General features: G+C 48.0%; 1 protein-coding gene across 1 annotated transcript in view; it reads left to right on the forward strand.

The window, feature by feature from the left end:
* The window catches only part of LOC132809928 (zinc finger protein 420-like), a 68,662-nt gene that overhangs the window by 34,393 nt on the left and 12,708 nt on the right, over window positions 1–21,561 (forward strand). The window lies entirely within an intron of this gene.

Here is a 21,561-nt window from a genome sequence, read left to right on the forward strand (position 1 = left end):
TGTCTGTGCCGACCACATATCTGAAATTAATCTCGTCCCGTTTGGCAGCACGTGACCCACACGACTCTAAACCATCCCGATTCATGTACCCAGCCAGATGCATTTTAAATATAATCGTACCAGCCTCCACCAACTCTTCTAGCAGTCCGTTTCATACACGCACAACCGTCTGTGAAAAAGTTGTCCTTCACGTCCCTTTTAAATCATTCCCCTCTCACCTCAAAACATATGCCCTCTAGCTTTGGACTCCCCTAACCTGGGGAAATTCCTGATAAAGGGTTTTTGCCCGAAACGTCGATTTTCCTGCTCCTCGGATGCTGCCCGACCTGCTGTGCTTTTCCAGCACCACTCTGATCTAAACTCTGGTTTCCAGCATCTGCAGTCCTCACTTTTGCCTAGGTCGAACCCTCTACCTGTCCACACCTATGCCCACTTCACCACCCAGCACACCCTTTATCTGTATCACCCCCTACACCCATCCCCAATCCTGAACAAGGGTTACACCCGAAACATTGACTTCTCCACCTCCTGATACTGCCTGGCTTGCTGTGTTCTTCCAACCTCCTGCCTGTCTATTTTGCCAATTAAGACACAGACCTGGAGTACCGTTTCCAGAGTCTGTCCCCACCCCGACACACTCCCTTTCCTTTTAGTTGCTGCAAGTCAACAACTGCACCCCAGAATGAAGATTAAATGGAAAAGGTGGCAAGAGAAGAGAGTGCCGTACTCACAGATAACGGACAGAGGAATTTGCAGTCTGGGATAAAGCTCATTCTTCATTCAGACACGAGCAGCAGCTTCGGAACCTCATGGTCCGACTTCCGCATTCAGACAATGGGGTGACCCTGATTGGCAGGAGGACCAACGTCCTTCCGGTCCTTCAGGGCTCCCTATTGGACAATCGACTTTTAATCGCGCACCTTTTTTTAACGCACAGTGACGAGCATGCCCAGATATTTGCTGACACCGATAAACATGCGCACTGCGTTGCTGACACCGGCAAACATGCGCAGTGTGCTCTTTGGGATGTTGGTGTTTCTGACAGATTTTAAGTGTCCAAATGGTAACAGGGAAAAAAAAGGGGGAGAGCCACAATATTTTCCCCCCGTGTTTCGACATTTTATTGCTTCCGCATTTTGTCTGACTCCTCAACTTTTGTATGTCTTTTCCCCTTGTTGGGAGAGAGTGTGCCCCAGTGAGCTGTCTGTGGGAAGGAGCTGTAACCAGTTACACAGATGAAGAAACATTACCCTGTTCGCAGCAGGGGGTGGCTGTACACGTTTCCTGAGTGTGATCACAGTTTAAAGTGTTCATCAGAAACAGGGAGCTAAAAGGATACCAGAACTGCGGAGAAGCCTGGAAATGTGGGGACAGTGGGAAGGGATTCCATTCCCTATCGGCACTGGAGATTCATCAGCTCAGTCGCAGTGCGGAGAGGCAGTTCTTCAAAACATTATTGCAATATTATTTCCCATTGACAAAAACAGATTCACGCTGCCTGAACTTACACAAGTGCCCTGTCATCACATCTTTAATCATAGCTTTGAACATTTTCCCTATGACATATGTTAAGGTAAATGGTCTACAGTTTCCTGTTCTCGGTCTGCCTTTTTGAAGAAAGGAGTTTTCCAATCTAAAGAAACCTCCACTGAAACTAATGAGGTTTGTAAAATTAAAACTAATACATTAACTGTTTCACTAGCTAGTTTTTCTTTAAGGGTCCAGAATGAAATACTTCAGCCAACTGGGACTTGTGAACTCGTAGTTCCAACAGTTTACTCAGTTCGACTTCCCTGGTCATTGTAATTGTCTTCAGTTCCTCCTTCCCTTTCAATTCCTGATTTCCATCTAGTTCTAAGCTGTTACTTGTATCCTCTCTAGTGAAGACAGATTCAAGCTCTTTTCAATTCTCCGATCATCTCTTTAAACTCTCTTATTGAATCCCCAGACTCATTCTCTACAGAACCAACATTTACTTTGTTAACTTAAAGAAAAAACCCTGACAAAACATTCCAACATTTTTTTTATATTTTTGGCTAACTTTCTAACTCTAATTGCTGTGTTCCTGCCTCCATTATTTCTGATGTTTGTCCCAGCTCTTAACTCTCGCATCAACCTGACTGCATATTCTATGGAACTGACCTTGGTTAAGTGTTGCAAAACACACAAGGGCAAATTTTTCATCTCCAGAAAGTCTTAGTACTGAACACGATAACATTCACTTTGAAATATTGTTCTTCCAAACTTTACCAAGCACACCCTCAAGATTCAAAATCCCACAATGACACCCAGTTTTGTTGTGATCTTCAATTTTGAAGAGAAATTTGAATATCCAGTGATTAACTGGAAGAACTGTTCACGAGGTTTTCACATTTTTACACAAAAACAAATCAACTGGATTAATTTAGCAGAATAGCACGTCTGGCTTTAAATTGTAAATCCAGTTTTCTTTTGAGTGACGGAGCAGGTCCACACCAGATGAGGATCTAATACCTGGATTTAGGCTGTTGTCAGGAGCTTTTATTAACCACAAAATGGCATCTCAATATAAAGTAATATAACAACATGGCTTCAGGCTGCAAATTAACACTGTGTTTAAAATGGCTAAAAGCTGCATTTCTGCATCCCTGAGCTAACTGAATTACAGATTAAGCAAACAATGCCTTCTTCATAGTATGGATATAATTAAGCTAGATAGGGCATTACTGACCATCCCAGCTAACCTTGAAGCACAGGTATGAGGAGATAATGCATGTAAAACAACATTGTTTCCCAGGAAATATTGTTTCCCAGGGTTAACCTGTTGTCCATTATGTAATTTCATGCAGTACTATCTCTAAGAAACATATGAAAATTGCTTTTTGTTCCAAGTTAATCACGCAGTTTCTCCAAGGAACACAGAATCTTTTAATATCTGTGTTGCTGGACAAATCTTTGCCCAGACGTTACTAATTAAAGTGTGAAACCTTACTGAAACAGACCATACTCCTAGTGTTCATTTAACTGATCTCGGAACTGAGAGACTCCTCCCGGGGTTGAGATCTGCAACTCTCACTGTGCTTTTGGTGTGACCCATGATTACAGAGCCTTGTGGGAACATAGAGGATTTTTAACCCCCATGGGGCAGACGAATAGTAATGCTGTTTTGTCCAATCAATCTGGCAGCTATCCAAGATATTCAGCTCACGCTGAGGCAATGGATACAGTCTTCCAAAGGAATGAGCAGATGAATGCTACTGCCAAGCAGGCAGCCTTACACCCCAAACTTCTGGTCCCATTGGGTCCCCAGCAAAACCCGGATAGAGACAATATGGGGATAGGAATGTCAGGCCTGGGTATGGGACTGAAATCACAGGGGAAGCCCCCTGCTGAGCAGCACAAACTATGGCCTCAAATAGGGTACTCCCTCGATACTCAAACTGAAATGTGGGTGATCCCTGATGGACTGGTTTGTGTTCCTTCTTTGCTGCTGCTTACTTCAATTGTACACACTTGGGCAAGGAGGAAATGGTTAATACTTATTACAAATCTGGTGTCACCCAGATTTCCAGAAAGCAGCTGGGAAAAGAGCTGAAGCGTGTTTAATTTGTAAACAAACTGAATGCATGCTGTAAGAGGGATGCCCTGAGGTTGTTAACCCCCTCCCTGCCTGGTCAGCCTTTTTGCCTGTCTGCAACTTGCTTTTATAGAATTATGTCGCGTACATTGTTATGAATATTGTCTAATAATAGCAGATGTATTTAGTAGATGAATCAAAACCATCCCAATGGCTGAAACAGCTGACTCTATAGTGTTGGACAAGTGGGAAATATTTGCATCAGTTAACCAAAACTCTTCAGAGTTTACATTCACGGGTCCGCCAAGCCTCAGCATTAGGCCCCGGGGTATATTGGAGCTGAGATGGAAAGGCCTGTCCCTAGTCCTGCTGGTTCCCCGTTCAGCAGGCAAGGTCATGGGGAGGCCGCATGGACACACACTACACAATGCAAACCAGCGCCACCTCCTGGAGGAACACCAGAAGACCCCGTCAGAGACACATCTTCAGCCTTCACCCGTGAATGGCTCAGTCTCATCATTCTGCCTGGCACTGCACTCTTCCTTATCTTTCTGTCACTGACTATGTTTGATTGGGACACAATGGATAGCCTGATAACCTGTAGTAAATGGGAATTACTGTGTAATACTTTTCATTACAGGACATAGCTTTGTGCAGAAAAGGACAGCCGCTCTAGCTGCTGGGTTTGTGCCCATATTCCCACCCACTCCAAGGGAAGGATCCCTCTGAGATCCATACCTTTTAATGAGTCTGACCCTGCTGAATGGGGGCTGCATCAGGGTCATTCTGCTGCTGTCACAACTTTTCACATCCCCCTGGTTTCCTAAGTGGGTGAGCACCCCAAACTCTGACGGGGATAATACCCACCTCCGCTGGCAATCAGTGGGACATACAATGGATACATTCAAGGGTTGGTTCCAGCCTCAATACTATCACTCCTGCGGTGTTTGAGCACCCAGTGTGAAGTGGGGAGGACAGGTCACAGGATCTCCTCGTGGGTCTGCTCCTGGGCCTGGCCAAACTGACCATAAACAGGTCCAGGCAGCAGGCCGTGGAGGGGGGTTGTTAGGGCCGACTGCCTGCCCCTCCTCTGTGGGTATGTCAGAGCCGGGGTGTCTCTGGAGAAGGAGCACGCGGTGCCCACCAACACCTCTGGGCTGTTCAGAGAGAGGTGGGCACCGCAGGGAGTGGAGTGTATTATTTCCCCATCCAACTCTATTTGGATTTGATCCCTGCCCTCCCCCTCACTATGTGATCATGCAGCATTGCCCTCTGAGAGGGGCACTGCTTGTCACTGGCCACTCAGGTGTTTCCTTTCTTCCTGGTGGTGGAAGGTGAATAAAGATTTGTGCACTTGTTGTCTCTCACTGTGTCTCACACCTGCACACACACAACATGGGTGCGGGGGGAAATATAAGCACTCCCGCAGTTAGGCAGTAGTGTGGGGGTAGAGAAGAGAAAAAAAATACAACCCCTCCCGTACACCCCCCTCCCTGTTCCTCACCAATCTCACAGCCAGGACTCCACATCTAGGAAGTATTTGCATCAAGAGGAAGCATCCCTCAGGATGGCAGGCTGGTTTCAGTAAGTGTCTGCACTCCCTCCTCCTTCCTTTAACTGCTTACCAGCCCACTGCAGACAGGAATGTACTTATCCTCAGGGTTCCCAACAAGATCGCCATCAATTCCCCATTTCCCACCTTTTAGATTGGAACCCAATGCAATCATTTGTTGCCCTTCAATGACACTGATTTCATTTGTGGCCATACGGCCTCCCCCTGGCTGCCTACCTCCTGGACTGGCAGCTGGGATTTAGGTTATGTTGTCCCGTTCCTTTACCACTCTCACACTTTGCCTTTTGAGACTTCCAAACCACAAATCAAGAGAGCGCTCACAACTTTTCAGCACCTTTTCTCTACCTTCTCCCCTCCCTATGCTCCCCTCCACCTTGAGGTTGAGGGTTAGTGAATTGCTACCACTCTGGAAGAGATTGTCAATGCCACATCTTCAGCCTTTGACCTGCTCAATGCAGGGATGGTCACTGTCCTCACCATTGCTCTCCAAAGTCACATGGCCCTCGACTCCCTGTTAGCCGAGAAACGAGGCACTTGTGCCCTTATCGGCTCTGACTGCTGTACCTACATCCCTGACTCCAGTGACAACATTACTAACATTGCCGCCCACATTGGCAAGGCAGCCTCCTCCCTCCATGACACTACTCCCTGTTGGGACCTTTGGACATGGATGGGTGGCTGGCTTGGCTCTTGGGCTTCCGCTTTCTTCCAGGGCCTTGTGCTTCTCATTGCTGGTTTTGTTCTGCGGGCACATGGCATTATTTTCCAGAAACAGTGCTGTGCCCATTTCAGCTGCCTTCTGATGCCGAATATCCCAGCATCTTCCCAACTTGTGCCGCTTCTCATTTCTGACATTTCCGCACCAATGGATGGTTTCACTGACACTCTCTCTCCTGATCCTGGTGACCTGGACTATGACAGTTACCTTGGCGACTCTAAACCCCCATGGCCAACAAGCCCCACTGGGTCTGCTACATCCCTCCTTTTGCCGGTTCCTCTGAACTGATCTCCTGATTTGGTGAAAGGAAAGAAGGAAGGAATTGTGGGAGAATTATTATATTCTGGTCAGCCATTTTATCACATATTAAAAACCTGGAAACCACTTTCAATCTCAGCTTAGTGCCTGCTTGCCAAAGCTTCTGTGTCCCAGGCTAAGATTGTGTTTCCCAGGCTCAACAGAGACACTCGGCCTTGCAGCTGTACTGCTACCTGATAAACAAATTCTTTCCTTCCCTGGGAATATCCTTCTCTTTGCAAGGACCTATTGTATACTTAACAGATTCTAACCAACACTGTCCAGACACTACGTGACTGGTCAAAGTGCCTCAGTTTGCTCAATATCCTGCAATTAACAGATTGCTAATTGTTAAATGATTGTGACCTATATAATCACACAACTTTGTTTGTCATCGGAGTGACTTGTGATTATTAGGTTGTCTTGGCTCTCCCTGTGAGCTCCCGAATAAACAGTCAATAACTCAAGGTTTGTGTGTCATGATTACTTATCCAATACTTATTGGACTACTACGAGCAAGTCACCCACAGCATAATCCCCTTCCATCCCCAACATGGATCAAGAGGCCATCCTTTTTTGCCAGACAAATAAATGTCTCAAACTCAGGAAACAAAGCCTGTCAAACATTAACAGGCACAGATCTAGACCAACCTTTTCCAGAGTCTGTCCCTTCACCTCGATTGACTTTCTTTTTCCCTCAGCTCCTACAAACCAACAGCTGAACCCAAGGATGTGAAAATAAATGGGAAAGGGGGCGAGAAAAGAGAGTGCGGTACTTTCAGATGTTAAACAGAGGAAGGAAGTTGCAATCTGGGATACAGCTCAACCTTCATTCAGAGAGAGAGGGGGAGCAGCAACTTCAGAAGCTCATGGTCCAAACCATCCACATTCAGACAATAGGAGGGCTCTGATTGGCAGGAGGACCAGGCTCCTTCCGGTCCTTCAGGGTTTCCCAAAGGTTCGTCTCTCCGTCCATCAGAGCGATGAGGGGCGGGGCCCCAAATCGATTTCACACATGCGCACCATAAGCACTGCTCACGGCCGATAGAATGGTTTCTTGATCGCATGGGATTGTGGGTGATACATCAACCATTAAAGAGATGTAATCAAGTGTTCCATATGCCTTCTTAAACGTCCTTTGTCGTATATTGCTGATGTTTTCGTCAGGAACTAATCTTTAATCGATATTAGATTGATACACTGAGTGAAACACTGCAGGCATTCAACTCTAAACACTATTTCCAATTCAGTGTCAGTGCAGCACTCTTTATTTGTCCTCACATCAGGACAGAATCAAAGCCCTATATCTGTTTCACCTGAACCTCGATTTTTGTTTAGTTTGCAGGTTCCAACCCTCTGTTTCAATCATTTACTAAAAGTTACTCATGGTACATGTGCATCGCTGGCTGGCCAGCTTTTAGTTCCCCTTGAGAAGGAGGTGGTGACCCGCCTTCTTCAACTGCTGTGATCCATAATGGTATGGTGACCCACAATGTCCTTTGGGTGGGAATTCCAGGATTTAGACCCAGGGACACTGAAGGAACAACAATATGTTTCCAAGTCAAGATGGTGAGTGGATTGGAGGGGTACTTGCAAGAGGTTGTGTTCCCAAGTATCTGTTGCCCTGATCCTTCTGGATGGAAGTGGTTGTTGGTGTGGAAGGTATTTTCTCAGGATATTTGGTGAATTTCCGTGGTACATCTTGTACACCGTACACATTCCTGCTTCTGAACAGTGGGCAGAGGGAGTGGATGTATGTGGAGATGGTGCTAATCAAGCAGGCGGCTTTGTCCTGGATGGGATCAAGCTTTTTGAATGTTGTTGAAGCTGCCCCCATCCAAGCTGGTGGGAGAGTAGTCCATTACACTGCTGACTTGTGCCTTGTAGAAGATGGGCAGGGTTTGGGGAGTCAGGAGGTGAGTCACTCGCCACAGTATTCCTGACCTGTTGCCTGCTCTTGTTGCCTGCTCTTGTTGCCATTGTGTCTGTGATTAGTCTATTTGAGTTTCAGGTCAATGGTAAACCCCAAGGATGTTGATAGTGGGGTGTTTAATGACAGTAACACTGTTGAATATCACGGGGCAGTGGTCAGATTATCTCTTTTGGGGATGAGTCATTGTTTGGCATTGGAATGGCATACATGTTACTTGTCACTCATCAGCCCATTGGATATTGTTAAGGTCTTGTTGCATTTCAAACTGAACTGCTTCAGTTTGTGAGGAGTTGTGATCCATGCTGAACATTGTGCAATTATTGGTGAATATCTCCACCTCTGACCTTATGATGGAGGAAGGTCATTGATGAAGATGATTGAGCCTAAGACACTACCCTATGAATTCCTGCAGAGACGTCCTGGAACTGAGATGAGTGACCTCCAACAACCACAGCCATCTCTCTATATGGCAGGTATACCTTAACAATTAAGATACACAATAATATTTCAAAACTAATTGAAGGAATACATATGAGACACCCCTCTTCTGGGAGCCTTCAGTGCAAGTTTTTCTGTTCCAGGAACAATCTGATAAGTGTTGACTGTCATGAACCCTTTTGATCTTGGCCATTTCTCCCCTGCCACCCACAGCACCCCCATCCATTCTCCCCTGCCACTCAAGCGTCCCCTATCCATTATCCCCTGCCACTCTGAGTGCCCCCGTCCATTAGCCCTCACCATTCAAAGTGCCTCCTGTCCATTCTCCCCGCCAGTCCAGCACCCTCTATCCATTCTCCCCGCCACTCACAGCCCCACATCTATTCTGCCCACCACCCTCAGTGCTCACTGTCCATTGCCCCCGCCAATTGCAGTGCCCCCTGTCCATTCTCTCTCCAGCCCCAGCTTATTGTCCATTCTCTCTCTTTCCTCTGAACACTCTGTCCATTCTCCCTCACACAACCCTCTGCATCCCTGTCGTTTCTTTCCCCATCCTCTGTCCCCTCCATCTATTCTCTCCCCACCATCTGCCCCCTACTACTCTCTCACCATACCCTCTGTCCAATGTCCATTCTCCCCCTTTCTCTCTCTCTCCCCATTCTATCTCTCTCCATTTTCTCTCACCTCCCCCTCCCCATTCTCTGTCCCCTCCCCCATTCTCTCTTCCCTTCCCCCAAGTCTCTCTCACCTCAGTCTCTCCCCCTCCCCATTTTCTCTCCCCACCCCATTCTCTCTCCCCTCCCACCATTCTCTCTCTCCCCTCCCCCATTCTCTCTCCCCCATCCCCATTCTCTCACCCCTCTGCCACCCTCGCATTTCCTCTCCTCTCTCCGATTCTCTCTCCCCTCCCTATTTTCTCTCCCCCACCTCCATTCTCTCCCCTCCCTCATTCTCTCTCCCCTCCCCCCATTCTCTCTCCCCTCCCCCGAATCTCTCTCCACACCCACCCCCATTCTCTCTCTCCACCCCCCATTCTCTCTCCGCACCTCACCCCCATTCTCTCTCCCCCATCCCTCCACCCCATTCTCTCTCCCCACCCCCCATTCTCTCTCCCCACCCCCCATTCTCTCTCCTCACCCCCCATTCTCTCTCCCCACCCCCCCCATTCTCTCTCCTCACCCCCCCATTCTCTCTCCTCAATCCCCCATTCTCTCTCCCCCCCACCCCATTCTCTCTCCCCTGCTGTGGGGAAAAACACCAGGCTCGGAGTCAGAATTGCGGTTCAATGACAGAGTTTATTGCACAAGGAAATCCCGGGGCTCCGGGGAGAGAAAGACACCAACAGCACAGTGTCAGCTGCGAGACTTCTCTCCACCCGGAGCACACGTCAAGAAACTTTGATCCATCTTGTGATACAATCGGTCAGGGATGAGATTATTGTCTTTGTAACATGATGTGTTTGTGGTAGTCCTTGCAGAATCGGTGATAGTTGATACAATCATTGTCAGTTCAGGCACAGCCTTTGTTAATTTCCGCACAGTCGTTGTCAGTTTCAGTGAAGACATTGTCCATTTCAATGTCTGAATGGAAACCCATTGTTGTAGTAATGGGCGCTAATTGCTCTTCCTGAGAAGGAGGATTCCTGCAGCCCTGGCTATTAGCATTTGGGATTGAGTGTGTATCAAGCTGTTCGCGCTTCTATAAGAGGTGTTGGCCAGATCCAGACACTTCGGCGGGTAGTGTTCATTACTCATGTGTATTCTCTCCCCCACCCGCCTTAAACTAATCACCTGGGTTGTGAGTCCATTGTGCTGGCATTCTGGTGGCCCCCAGGCAGTGTCTGTATCTGCTCTGCTGTTTCTCTCAGTATTGTGATCCGGCGGCCATCTTGTGTGTCAACTTGGCCAACTGATGGCTCAGTGACCATCTTGTGTATCCGTGTGCCTAGTGTCACCCTGCCCTGTGCCATCGCCCACTTCTCCGCCACGCCCACTCTCTCTCCCCCGCTCAATCTCTCTATCAACCCCACTCATTCTCTCTCTCTGTCCCCCCCCGCCAGTTTCACTCTACCCCCTCCATTTTCTCTCTCTCTGTCCCCCATCCATTGTCTCTTTCCTCCCCAACCCCCACCACACCACACCACACCCCACCCATCCTTTCTCGAGCCTCGAACCATCTTTGACCTCTGTATCAAGCCCTTCAAAAGACAGACACAGAGAGAGAGAAAGAGGAGAGAGAGAGAGAGAGAGAGAGAGAGAGAGAGAGAGAGAGAGAGAAAGAAAGAAAATGGGTCGCGATGACTCTACCTGGGAGTCGGGAGGGGTGAGAAATGGCTGATCTTCGAAATTGAGAATACCTAAAATGATATCTTCAGAAACACCGTTAACGCCAGAAAGCACGTTCAAGTTTTTTTTTTAAAAGAGCTGCTGAAATCTATCTGAAACTTTCACTGAAATCAGCACAGTCAGGCCACTGCTCAGGACAGGCTGGAAGGGGTGAATGGGCGAAAGTGAGGACTGCAGATGAGAGTCAAGATTAGAGTGGTGCTGGAAAAGCACAGCCGGTCAGGCAGTATTCGAGGCTTTTGCCTGAAACGTCGATTTTCCTGCTCCTTGGATGCTGCCTGACCTGCTGTGCATTTCCAGCACCACTCTGATCTTGAATGTAAGGGGTGAATGGCCTAGTCTTTGTCTTGTGAAGTTGGTTCCAACTATCTAGAAATAGCATCACAGAGCACAGAAACATACCCTTCGGTCTATGCCGACCAGATATCCTAAATTAATCTAGTGACCCATTTGCCAGTATTTGACCCCTTATCCCTCGGACTCTATCCTATTCATATCCCCATCCAGATGCATTTTAAATATTATCATTGTACTAGCCTCCACCACTTCCTCTGGCTGACACGCACCACCGTCTGTGTAAACAGGTTACCCCTCAGAAACCTTTCCCCTCTCACCCTAAACCCATGCCCTCCAGTTCTGGACTCGCCCTCCAACGTGGGAAAAAGACATACAAAAGTTGAGCAGCCAGACAGAATGCAATGTCGAACCACAAGGAAAAACAAATTCTGCCTCTACCCCTTTTTTCCTTTTGGCATTCGGACTCTTAAAATCTGACGGGAACACCTGCTTCCCCAGTGAGCATACTGCGCATGTTATCCGGTGTCAGTAACGCAGTACGCATGCCCACCGGTGTCATCAAAGCTCTGGGCATGCTCATCGGTACCCGCAAAAAAAAGGCGCCCGACCTTCCTTTGATGATCCAATAGGGAACCGTGAAGGACCAGAACGAAATTGATCCTCCAGCCAATCAGAGCCACCCCATTGTCTGAATGCGGAAGTTGGACCACGAGTTTCTGAAGGTGCTGCTCCTCTCTTTCTGAATCGACATTGAGCTTCATCCAGACTGCAAACCCCTTCCTCTGTGTAAGATTTGTGAATACGGCACTCTCTTTTCTCGCCCCCTTTGCCATTTCTATTACTTTCCGGAGTTCAATTGTTGACTTGCAGCAACTGAAGGGAAAGGGGGTGAACCCAGGGGGGAGGACAGACTCTGGAAACGTGGTCGAGGTCAGTGTCTCAATTAACAAAATAGACAGACAGGAGGCTGGAAGGACACAGCAAACCAGGCAGCATCAGGAAGTGGAGAAGTTGATGTTTCGGGTGGAGCCCTTCTTCAGGACTGGAGGTGGGTGCTGAGGCAGGGGCTGGAGCTCGGGCTGGGGCTAAAGTGGGGATAGGTGAAGACAGGGACAGGGTATGGCCTGATTAGTCAATGGGGGGAAGAAATCAGGTTGGTGGCAGGAAGGAGTGGAAGTGGGGGATGGAAAGGGAGGTTATTTGAAATTGGAGAACTCGATGTTGAGTCCTGCAGGCTGTAGGCTGCCCGGGCGGAAGATGGGGTGTTGTTCCCCCAATTTTCAGGTTGGTTCATTGTGGCAATAGAGGAAGCCTAAGATGTTTTTGTCAGAAAGGGAGTGGGAAGGGGAATTAAAATGGATGGTGACTGGGAGGTCAGGATGGTCTCTCCAGACCCAGCTGTGATGCTCACCAAACCGTTCCCCAAGTTTACTCTTGGTCTCCCCGAAGTAGAGATGACAATTTGCAAACACGTGGCAAATGCAGTACCACAATGTGAAGTTATAGCCTTTGCTATGAAAAAAAAGCAGAAAGACGGTGTATTGTTTAAATGGTGATACTTTGGGATGTGGAGAAAGTGAGAACTGCAGATGCTGGAGATTCAAGTCAAAGTGTGGCGCTGGAAAAGGTGGTAGGTCAGGCTGCATCAGAGGACCAGGAGGGTCGACATTTCAGTCCCGAGCACTTCATCAGGAATGATGTTTGGATGGACAAAGGGTCTGATTCCGTTCTATATGACTCTAATCATCTTCAGTGAGAGCAGAAGTGTGATTGTGAAGGCTGGAGTTTCAGAGCAGCTTTCAAAGATGTTTTGCCCTTAATGGGAGCAGAAGAAGTTACAATGAAATCTTGCATTTGTGAGACAGCAACTAAGTGAGTGAGTAAATCCGAGGTTTTGGTGCAAAGTGGGAATTCATTGCACTGTGGGGATGAAGCTGTACTTATTGAGTCATTTCTACTGGTGAATGAAACCAGGCTCAAGGTTAGAAGGAGTAAATTTAGGACAGAGATGAGGAGGAACTGCTTTTCCTGGAGAGTAGTGAATCTATAGAATTCTCTGCCCAAGGAATCAGTAGAGGCAGCTTCATTTAGTATATTCAAGACACAGTTGGATGGGTTTTTGCAATGGTAGGGGAATTAAGGGTAGTTGGGACAATGCAGGGAGGAGGATCTCAGCTGATGAATGGATCAGCCTTGATCTTAATGAATGGTGGAGCAGGTTGGATGGGCCAAATGGCCTTCCCCTACTTCTATTGCTATGTAACTGTGTAACCCTGCATTTCCCATGGTTAACACACCTAACCTGCACATCTGTTGTCATTGTAGGCAATTTAGCATGGCCAATCCAAACCAAGGCCGGTGAGCAGTGAGGTGATGTGGAAAATGAACATCAGAGAAAGGGACAAGGAGAGTAAATGTACCAGCAATCAAAAAGATCACAAAAATTGAAACTAAAAATGGTGCATCTGAATATGTGCCGCATTGTGACAAAAGTGAATGAATTGACTGCACACATTGAAGTGAAGAATTATGGTCTGAGACTCCTCACAGGCTTCAGGATGGCAAGGATTAGATCCTGTATATTGAGGGTGTTGTCTAATGGGAAGCTTGGTTAAGGTGGAGGGTTGGCACTGCTAATCAAAGCACTGAGCACAGGGTAGTCTGGTGTCAGCTCAGATTTCAGGTCCTGGTGTCTCTGTCCTCTGTTGATCTCCCTGTTCCCAAGGAGTATGTCGGTCTGTGCTCAGCTCTGCTGGATTTCTGCTGAAGCTTTGTCCCCTTCTACACCTTCTGAAACAATAAAGCATTCAGTCAATCAAGCCCCAACCCACAATCTCCCAGCCTGTCAACCATCCAGGCACAGTGTAGTCACAGCAGGGAATCAAACAAGAAAAATGAAACCAAATTAGAAATGAATAGGTGCTCGTGTTTAATGTTTGTTCATGAGAAAGTAAACCAGAAATAGGGCTCCCCCAGGATTCTCAGGGGAATTTTGTCTCCCTTAAATCTTAGCAGGGAATCAAAGAAGAAATATGAAACCAAATTTGTAAGAAATAGGTGCTGTTGTTTAATGTTTATTCATTAGGAAGTAAACGAGAAATGGGGGTCTCCCAGGATTCTTATACTATCCTACTTGAGGAATTCTCTCTCCCTTGCATCTATCTATGAGAACCCAGCTATGATTTACAACAATATTTACACCAACAGAAGTAAGGCATCTGTTCTCAAATAGACAGAGAGATATACAGGATGGAAATAGACATTTCTCTCTCATGTGCACACACACACACGTCCATGAACATTTGCAGAGCTGAGCAGAAATGTCACTTTTCGTAATAAAACTTTAAGTTCACTTGATAAGGTGCTTTCCAGGAAGTTCTGGGATTTACATGTGAATGATAGCTGCAACCCAGTCTAAAAGATGAAAGACTTGACAATCCAGGTTTGTTCAATGTATCATTTCAGTGGCAGGACACTGTCATGTTTTTCTATAAATTCTGTGTCTTATGATCTTATTCTCCACAACCACTTGACAAAGGAACAGCGCTCCAAAAGCAAGTGCTTCTAAATAAACCTGATGGACTATAACCTGGTGTTGTGTGATTTTTAACTTTGTCCAGGTTAGGGGGGAATTGCTATGCTAAATTACCCATAGTACCCAGGGACGTGCAGGTGAGGTGTGATAGTCAGGGAGTAGAGCAACAGTAGGGGAATGGGTGCGGGTGGGTTACCCTTCGGAGGGACAGTGTGGACTCGTCGGGCCGAGTGGCCTGCTTCCACACTGTGGAGATTCTGTGAAGGGAAGGAATTCCTGCAAACTGTGCAGGGCAGTGTGGGATGGCCAGCCGGCCGACCGCACCCCTTCCTCTCGCCCCTTCTCCCATTCCCTACCCCACCCCCGACCCATTGAAGGCATCGTGGAAGTGGCCCTGTCAGTTTGCGTGAAACTCCCTCCCTCTGGGCAACTCTTCATCCTGGGAGCAAGGGGGGTGGGGGGGTAAATAGGTTCACTTGTGGCAACTGGAATGAATCCAGGGAGGGAGCAGACGCTGCAAACTCAGGTATGTGTCTTAGTTACCCGGTGAGGAGGGACGGAAGGATGGGGTGGGGCCATTTTCCCCATCGCGCCAGAGCCTGAGACGTTTATAATTTCATGAGGGGCATGGATAGGGTAAATAGACAAGGTCTTTCCCTTGGAATTGGGGAGTCCTGAACTGGAGGGTCTTAGGTTCAGGGTGAGGGCAGTGGGGAGATGGAAAAGAGACCTCAGGGGCAGCTTTTTCATGAAGGTGATGCGTATATGGAATGAGCTGCCAGAGGAAACAGACCCTTCGATCCAACTCGTCCTTGCTGACAAGATAGCCAATCCAATTTAGTCCCAGCTGCCAGCACCTGGCCCATATAGGGGCCAAGTGATGGCAAACGTGACTAGATTAATTTCGGATATCTGGGCAGGTTGGGCCAAAGAGTCTGTTTCTGTGCTGTGTGATTCTAATCGTCTTCAGTGAAAGCAGAAGTGTGGTTGTGAAGGCTGGACTTTCAGGGCATGTTTTGCCCTGACTGGTAGCAGAAGAGTTTGACTGAAGTGTATCGGTGTTAATGCCTTGATGTCTCATTTTGCTCCCACCTTCCTGGGTCGTTAACCATTTTGTGTCTGATCCTTCCTCAAGAAGCTGCATTGCAGGTTCACCCTGAATTGACACTTTGTTTTGCTTCCCAAAATCAGACCTGCTCACTCTCAGCAGGATCCCAGTGTTGGGAAAGATATTAACTTTCAGGTGGAGGCATCCAAAATTCAGAGAGATATCAGTCTTGATGTTTTTGCTTTTTCTGTCCCTGTAAGATCCTGAATCAGCACCTTCAGGGGAATTAGTTAGAGCGGAGTGAGAACAGAGGGGAGGGAGAGTGGGATGGTGCTTTCAATTTTGTGGAACAACAAAAGAATATTCCACAGAAAGTAGAGTTGCTTGTTCTGAATTTCTACCCTGCACTGATAGTGATGACTCTTGTAATCTCTTTTTGCAGAGTATTTGAAAATCTGAAGACTGAAGTTTTTCCAGCACCACATTTTTTGACTGACTCTCCAGCGTCTGCAGTCCTCACTTTGATGTCAATGTCTGACAGTCACTCAATCCATCGGGAACACAACAATTTATGACTGTGATTTCTGAGAGAGCATTCAACGCTTTGTGGTTCCTGTTTGAGGACGTTTTCAGCATCACTTCCCAGCCCCTTCCACTCTTCCCTGCCAACTAGATTCCTTCCTCCCATTCAACAACCAGGTTAGGGGGATAAGGCAGGAAAAGGATACTGATTGAGGATGATCAGCTATGATCATAATGAATGGTGGTGCTGGCTCGAAGGGCAGAAGAGCTGACTCCTGCACCTATTGTCTATTGTACCCTCTACCTGTCTCCACCTCTCCTCACTTCATCACCCTGCCCCCAGCACACCCTTGTTCCACAGCTCTCCCTATACCCACCCCCAGTCCTGAACAAGGGTTCCACCAGATACCTCAACTTGTCCACCTCCTGATACTGCCTGGCTTGCTGCGTTCTTCCAGTCCACCTCCTGATACTGCCTGTCTATTTTTCCAATTGAGACAAAGGCTTGGACTAACTTTTCCAGAGTCTGTCCCTTCGCTGGATTCACTCCCATTCCTTTCATTTGCTCCAAGTCAACAATTGAACCCCAGAATGAAACGTAAATGGAAAAGGGGGTGAGAAAAGAGAATGCTGTACTCACAGATGTTGGACAGAGGAAGGAAGCTGCAGTCTGAGTGAAGCTCAATCTTCATTGAGAGAGAGGAGGGGCAGGAGCTTCAGAACCTCATGGCCCAACTTCCGCATTCACCAATAGGGGAGCTCCGAATGGCAGGAGGACAAGTCTCCTTCCGGTCCTCCAGTGATCCTTATTTGTCCAGCAAAAGTCGGTTTCGCCACTTTTCTGCCGACATTGAGGAACACGCCCAATGTTTTGGTGACACTGGCAAACATGTGTGCTGCTTGTTGACACCGAGGAGTGTACACAATATGCTCTGCAGCAATGCTGGTGTTATTGACAGATTTTAAGTTTCCAAATGTCTATTGGAGATCAAAAAGGGCAGAGCAATAGTTTTTTCCCCCATGTGGCTCGATATTTGATTGAGCAGCCAGACAAATGCAAAAGCAATGTTTTTAAGTCTTTTCCTCCGTGTTGGGGTGACCTTCACAACTAGAGGACATAGGTTTAGGGTGAGGCCACAAAGATATAAAAGGTACCTGAAGGGCAATGTTTCCATGCAGAGGGTGGTGCAGGTACGGAATGAGCTGCCAGAGGAAGTGGTGGAGGCCGGTATAATTACAGCCTTTAAAAGGTATCTGGATGGGTATATGAATAGGAATGGTTTAGAGGGATATAGTGCTGGCAAAGGGGACTAGATTAATGTCGGATATCTGGTTGGCGTGGTCAGGTTGGACTGAATCGGTCTGATTCCGTGCTGTACATCTGACTAAATAATAAAAAGTCAATGAACAAACTATATCCATGTTAACAAGGCTTAGTGCACAACCTGCTTTACAAACCATTCTCAACAGGTCCTGCCCCTTCAATGACTGAGGAACATATACATGCTGGTGCATAGTATCCTTCACTAGTATTTACACACTACCCTCAGCAATTGCACAAGTAACAGCAAAGAGTAAACAGCACAAGGATTAAAAACACAGTGAGGGGGTAAACAGCACAAGGATTAAAAAACACAGTGAGGGGGTAAACAGCACAAGGATTAAAAAACAGTGAGGGGGTAAACAGCACAAGGATTAAAAAACACAGTGAGGGGGTAAACAGCACAAGGATTAAAAAACACAGTGAGGGGGTAAACAGCACAAGGATTAAAAAACACAGTGAGGGGGTAAACAGCACAAGGATTAAAAAACACAGTGAGGGGGTAAACAGCACAAGGATTAAAAAACACAGTGAGGGGGTAAACAGCACAAGGATTAAAAAACACAGTGAGGGGGTAAACAGCACAAGGATTAAAAAACACAGTGAGGGGGTAAACAGCACAAGGATTAAAAAACAGTGAGGGGGTAAACAGCACAAGGATTAAAAAACACAGTGAGGGGGTAAACAGCACAAGGATTAAAAAACACAGTGAGGGGGTAAACAGCACAAGGATTAAAAAACACAGCGAGGGGTAAACAGCACAAGGATTAAAAAACACAGCGAGGGGTAAACAGCACAAGGATTAAAAAACACTGAGGGGTAAACAGCACAAGGATTAAACACACAGTGAGGGGTAAACAGCACAAGGATTAAACACACAGTGAGGGGTAAACAGCACAAGCGCCAGTAAAAGCAGATGGAAAGTGAGTGTAAAATGTGACTATGACAGGACAGGCCCCACATTCCTTCCCCTCCGTCCCCCCCACAACCTGCCTCACCTTTCACCTCCCGGGCCCAGTACCTTCCAGGTGGCCCCATAGTTGACACAGGGGCCGCCCCACGACCAGTAGAACTCCACCACCCAGGCGCCCGACCAGTTCCCAAGCAGGTCCTTAACCCCATCCGCCTCCAGAATGTCCACCGGCTCCTGGCTGCTGTACAGCCGGCCGGTGTGGCCGTGACACAGCAGCTGCGCCAGGAAGGCGGCGACGGCGGCCAGTGCCGGGTGTCTGCCCCGGCCGCACGGCGCCATTTTCCTAACGGCCGCCCTCCCGCCGCTTCCTCGCTCGAGCGACTTCTCCTCCCAACCGCCTTCGCCCCCGCGTGACGTCTGCACGGGGGGATGGGCGGGGCCGGGGGAGCCTCACCGTCACCAAGCAACAGCCACCTCGCGCTACAACTGCTCATTCACAAAAACAAACTCTCCTGTCTCGCTCTGCAGCTGCAGGGGGGGACACTGCCACGTTTCGAGGAGCCCTGTCTACATTGGGAAAGCTCACCGCTCCATTTAAACACATATTCCCACATCTAACGGAACGGCCTCATATCTAAAGGGGCAATCTGCATTTTAAAGGGACATGGACATTTTAACGGGTATTTCCGCAAATACAGGGATGTAAATGGACAAGATTATATTTCAAAGGGATGTGGGCACATTCAAAGGGATATCTTAATATGTAAAGTGACGCAGTTTTCTCTAAATGAATCTACATTTCGAAGAGACGTTGCCCTGTTTATAAGTAGAGACAAGAGGTGTGAATTCTGTCTGTGCCCCAATGTTCAGTCAGACTGACATTTTTCTCAGAAAAGCTCTGCACTTAAATTACATTCTTGAGAAGGTAATTTATAGATTAGAGTGTAGGTTAGGGAGAATTGGCCGTGCTAAGTTACCCATAGTGACCAGGGATGTACAGGTTAGGGTGGATTGGCCATGGGAAATACGGAGTAAGGGGTTGGGTATGGGTGGGATACTGTTCAGAGGGCCAGAGTGAAATAGATGGGCTGAATGGCCCACTTCCACATTGTCGGGATTCTACGACCCTCCCCACAAAGGGGCATTTTATCTGCATCTATCTTGTCAAGGCCCTTTCAGAATTCTCCTGGTTTCAATAGAGGTATACAGCACAGAAACAGACACTTCGGTCCAATTCGTCCATGCCGACCAGGATTCCAAACTAAACCAGTCCCACTTGCCTCCATTTGGCTCATATCCCTCTTAACCTTTCTATTCATGTACCCATCCAAATGCTGTTTCAATGTTGTAACTGGCCCTGCATCTACCACATCCTCAGCAAGTTCATTCCACATATAAATCACCCTCTTTCAAAATGTTGCCCCTCCGGTTCCTTTTAAATCTCTCTCCTCACATTTAAAAAAATGCCCCCCGAGTTTTGAGTTCCCCTACGCTAAGCAAGAGCCATTTTCTATTCACCTTACCTCCACTTCTCATGATTTTATCAATCTCAATGAGGTCAACCCCCCCCCCACCCCACCAACCACCTTTGTGCTCCAGTGAATAAAGTCCCAGCCTCTCCTTATAACTCAAACCCTCCAGTCCTTACAACATCCTGTTAAATCTTTATTAAACCCTCTCTAATAGTATTCTTCCAATTACAGGGCCACCAGAACTGTACTCAGTACTCTGAAAGTGGCCTCACCAACATCCTGGGGTAAAAAGTGAGGTCTGCAGATGCTGGAGATCACAGTTGAAAATGTGTTGCTGGTTAAAGCACAGCAGGTTAGGCAGCATCCAAGGAATAGGAAATTTGACATTTCCGGCATAAGCCCTTCATCAGGAATGAGGAGAGGGTGCCAGGCAGACTAAGATAAAAGGTAGGGAGGAGGGACTTGGGGGAGGGGCAATGGAAATGTGATAGGTGGAAGGAGGTCAAGGTGAGGGTGATAGGCCGGAGTGGGGTGGGGGCGGAGAGGTTAGGAAGGTCAAATTCACCTGGACTGTCTCAGACTCCTCCCTCCCCTTCCTAGACCTTTCCATTTCTATCACAGGCGACCGACTCAACACAGACATCTACTATAAACCGACTGACTCCCACAGCTATCTGGACTACACCTCCTCCCACCCTGCCCCCTGTAAAAACTCCATCCCATATTCCCAATTCCTTCGTCTCCGCCGCATCTGCTCCCAGGAGGACCAGTTCCAACACCGCACAGCCCAGATGGCCTCCTTCTTCAAGGACCGCAGATTCCCCCCAAACGTGATCGACGATGCCCTCCACCGCATCTCCTCCACTTCCTGCTCCTCCGCCCTTGAGCCCCGCTCCTCCAACCGCCACCAAGACAGAACCCCACTGGTTCTCACCTACCACCCCACCAACCTCCGTATACAGCGTATCATCCGCCGTCATTTCCGCCACCTCCAAACGGACCCCACCACCAGGGATATATTTCCCTCCCCTCTCCTATCAGCGTTCCGCAAGGACCACTCCCTTCGTGACTCCCTCGTCAGGTCCACACCCCCCACCAACCCAACCTCCACTCCGGCACCTTCCCCTGCAACTGCAGGAAATGTAAAACTTGCGCCCACACCTCCTCCCTCACTTCCCTCCAAGGCCCCAAGGGATCCTTCCATATCCGCCACAAGTTCACCTGTACCTCCACACACATCATCTATTGCATCCGCTGCACCCGATGTGGCCTCCTCTACATTGGGGAGACGGGCCGCTTACTTGCGGAACGCTTCAGAGAACACCTCAGGGACGCCCGGACCAACCAACCCAACCACCCCGTGGCTCAACACTTTAACTCTCCCTCCCACTCCACCGAGGACATGCAGGTCCTTGGACTCCTCCACCGGCAAAACATAACAACATGACGCTTGGAGGAAGAACGCCTCATCTTCCGCCTGGGAACCCTCCAACCACAAGGGATGAACTCAGATTTCTCCAGTTTCCTCATTTCCCCTCCCCCCACCGTGTCTCAGTCGGTTCCCTCAACTCAGCACCGCCCTCCTAACCTGCA

The sequence above is a fragment of the Hemiscyllium ocellatum genome, unplaced genomic scaffold, assembly GCF_020745735.1.
Source record: "Hemiscyllium ocellatum isolate sHemOce1 unplaced genomic scaffold, sHemOce1.pat.X.cur. scaffold_1431_pat_ctg1, whole genome shotgun sequence".
NCBI lineage: Eukaryota > Metazoa > Chordata > Chondrichthyes > Orectolobiformes > Hemiscylliidae > Hemiscyllium > Hemiscyllium ocellatum.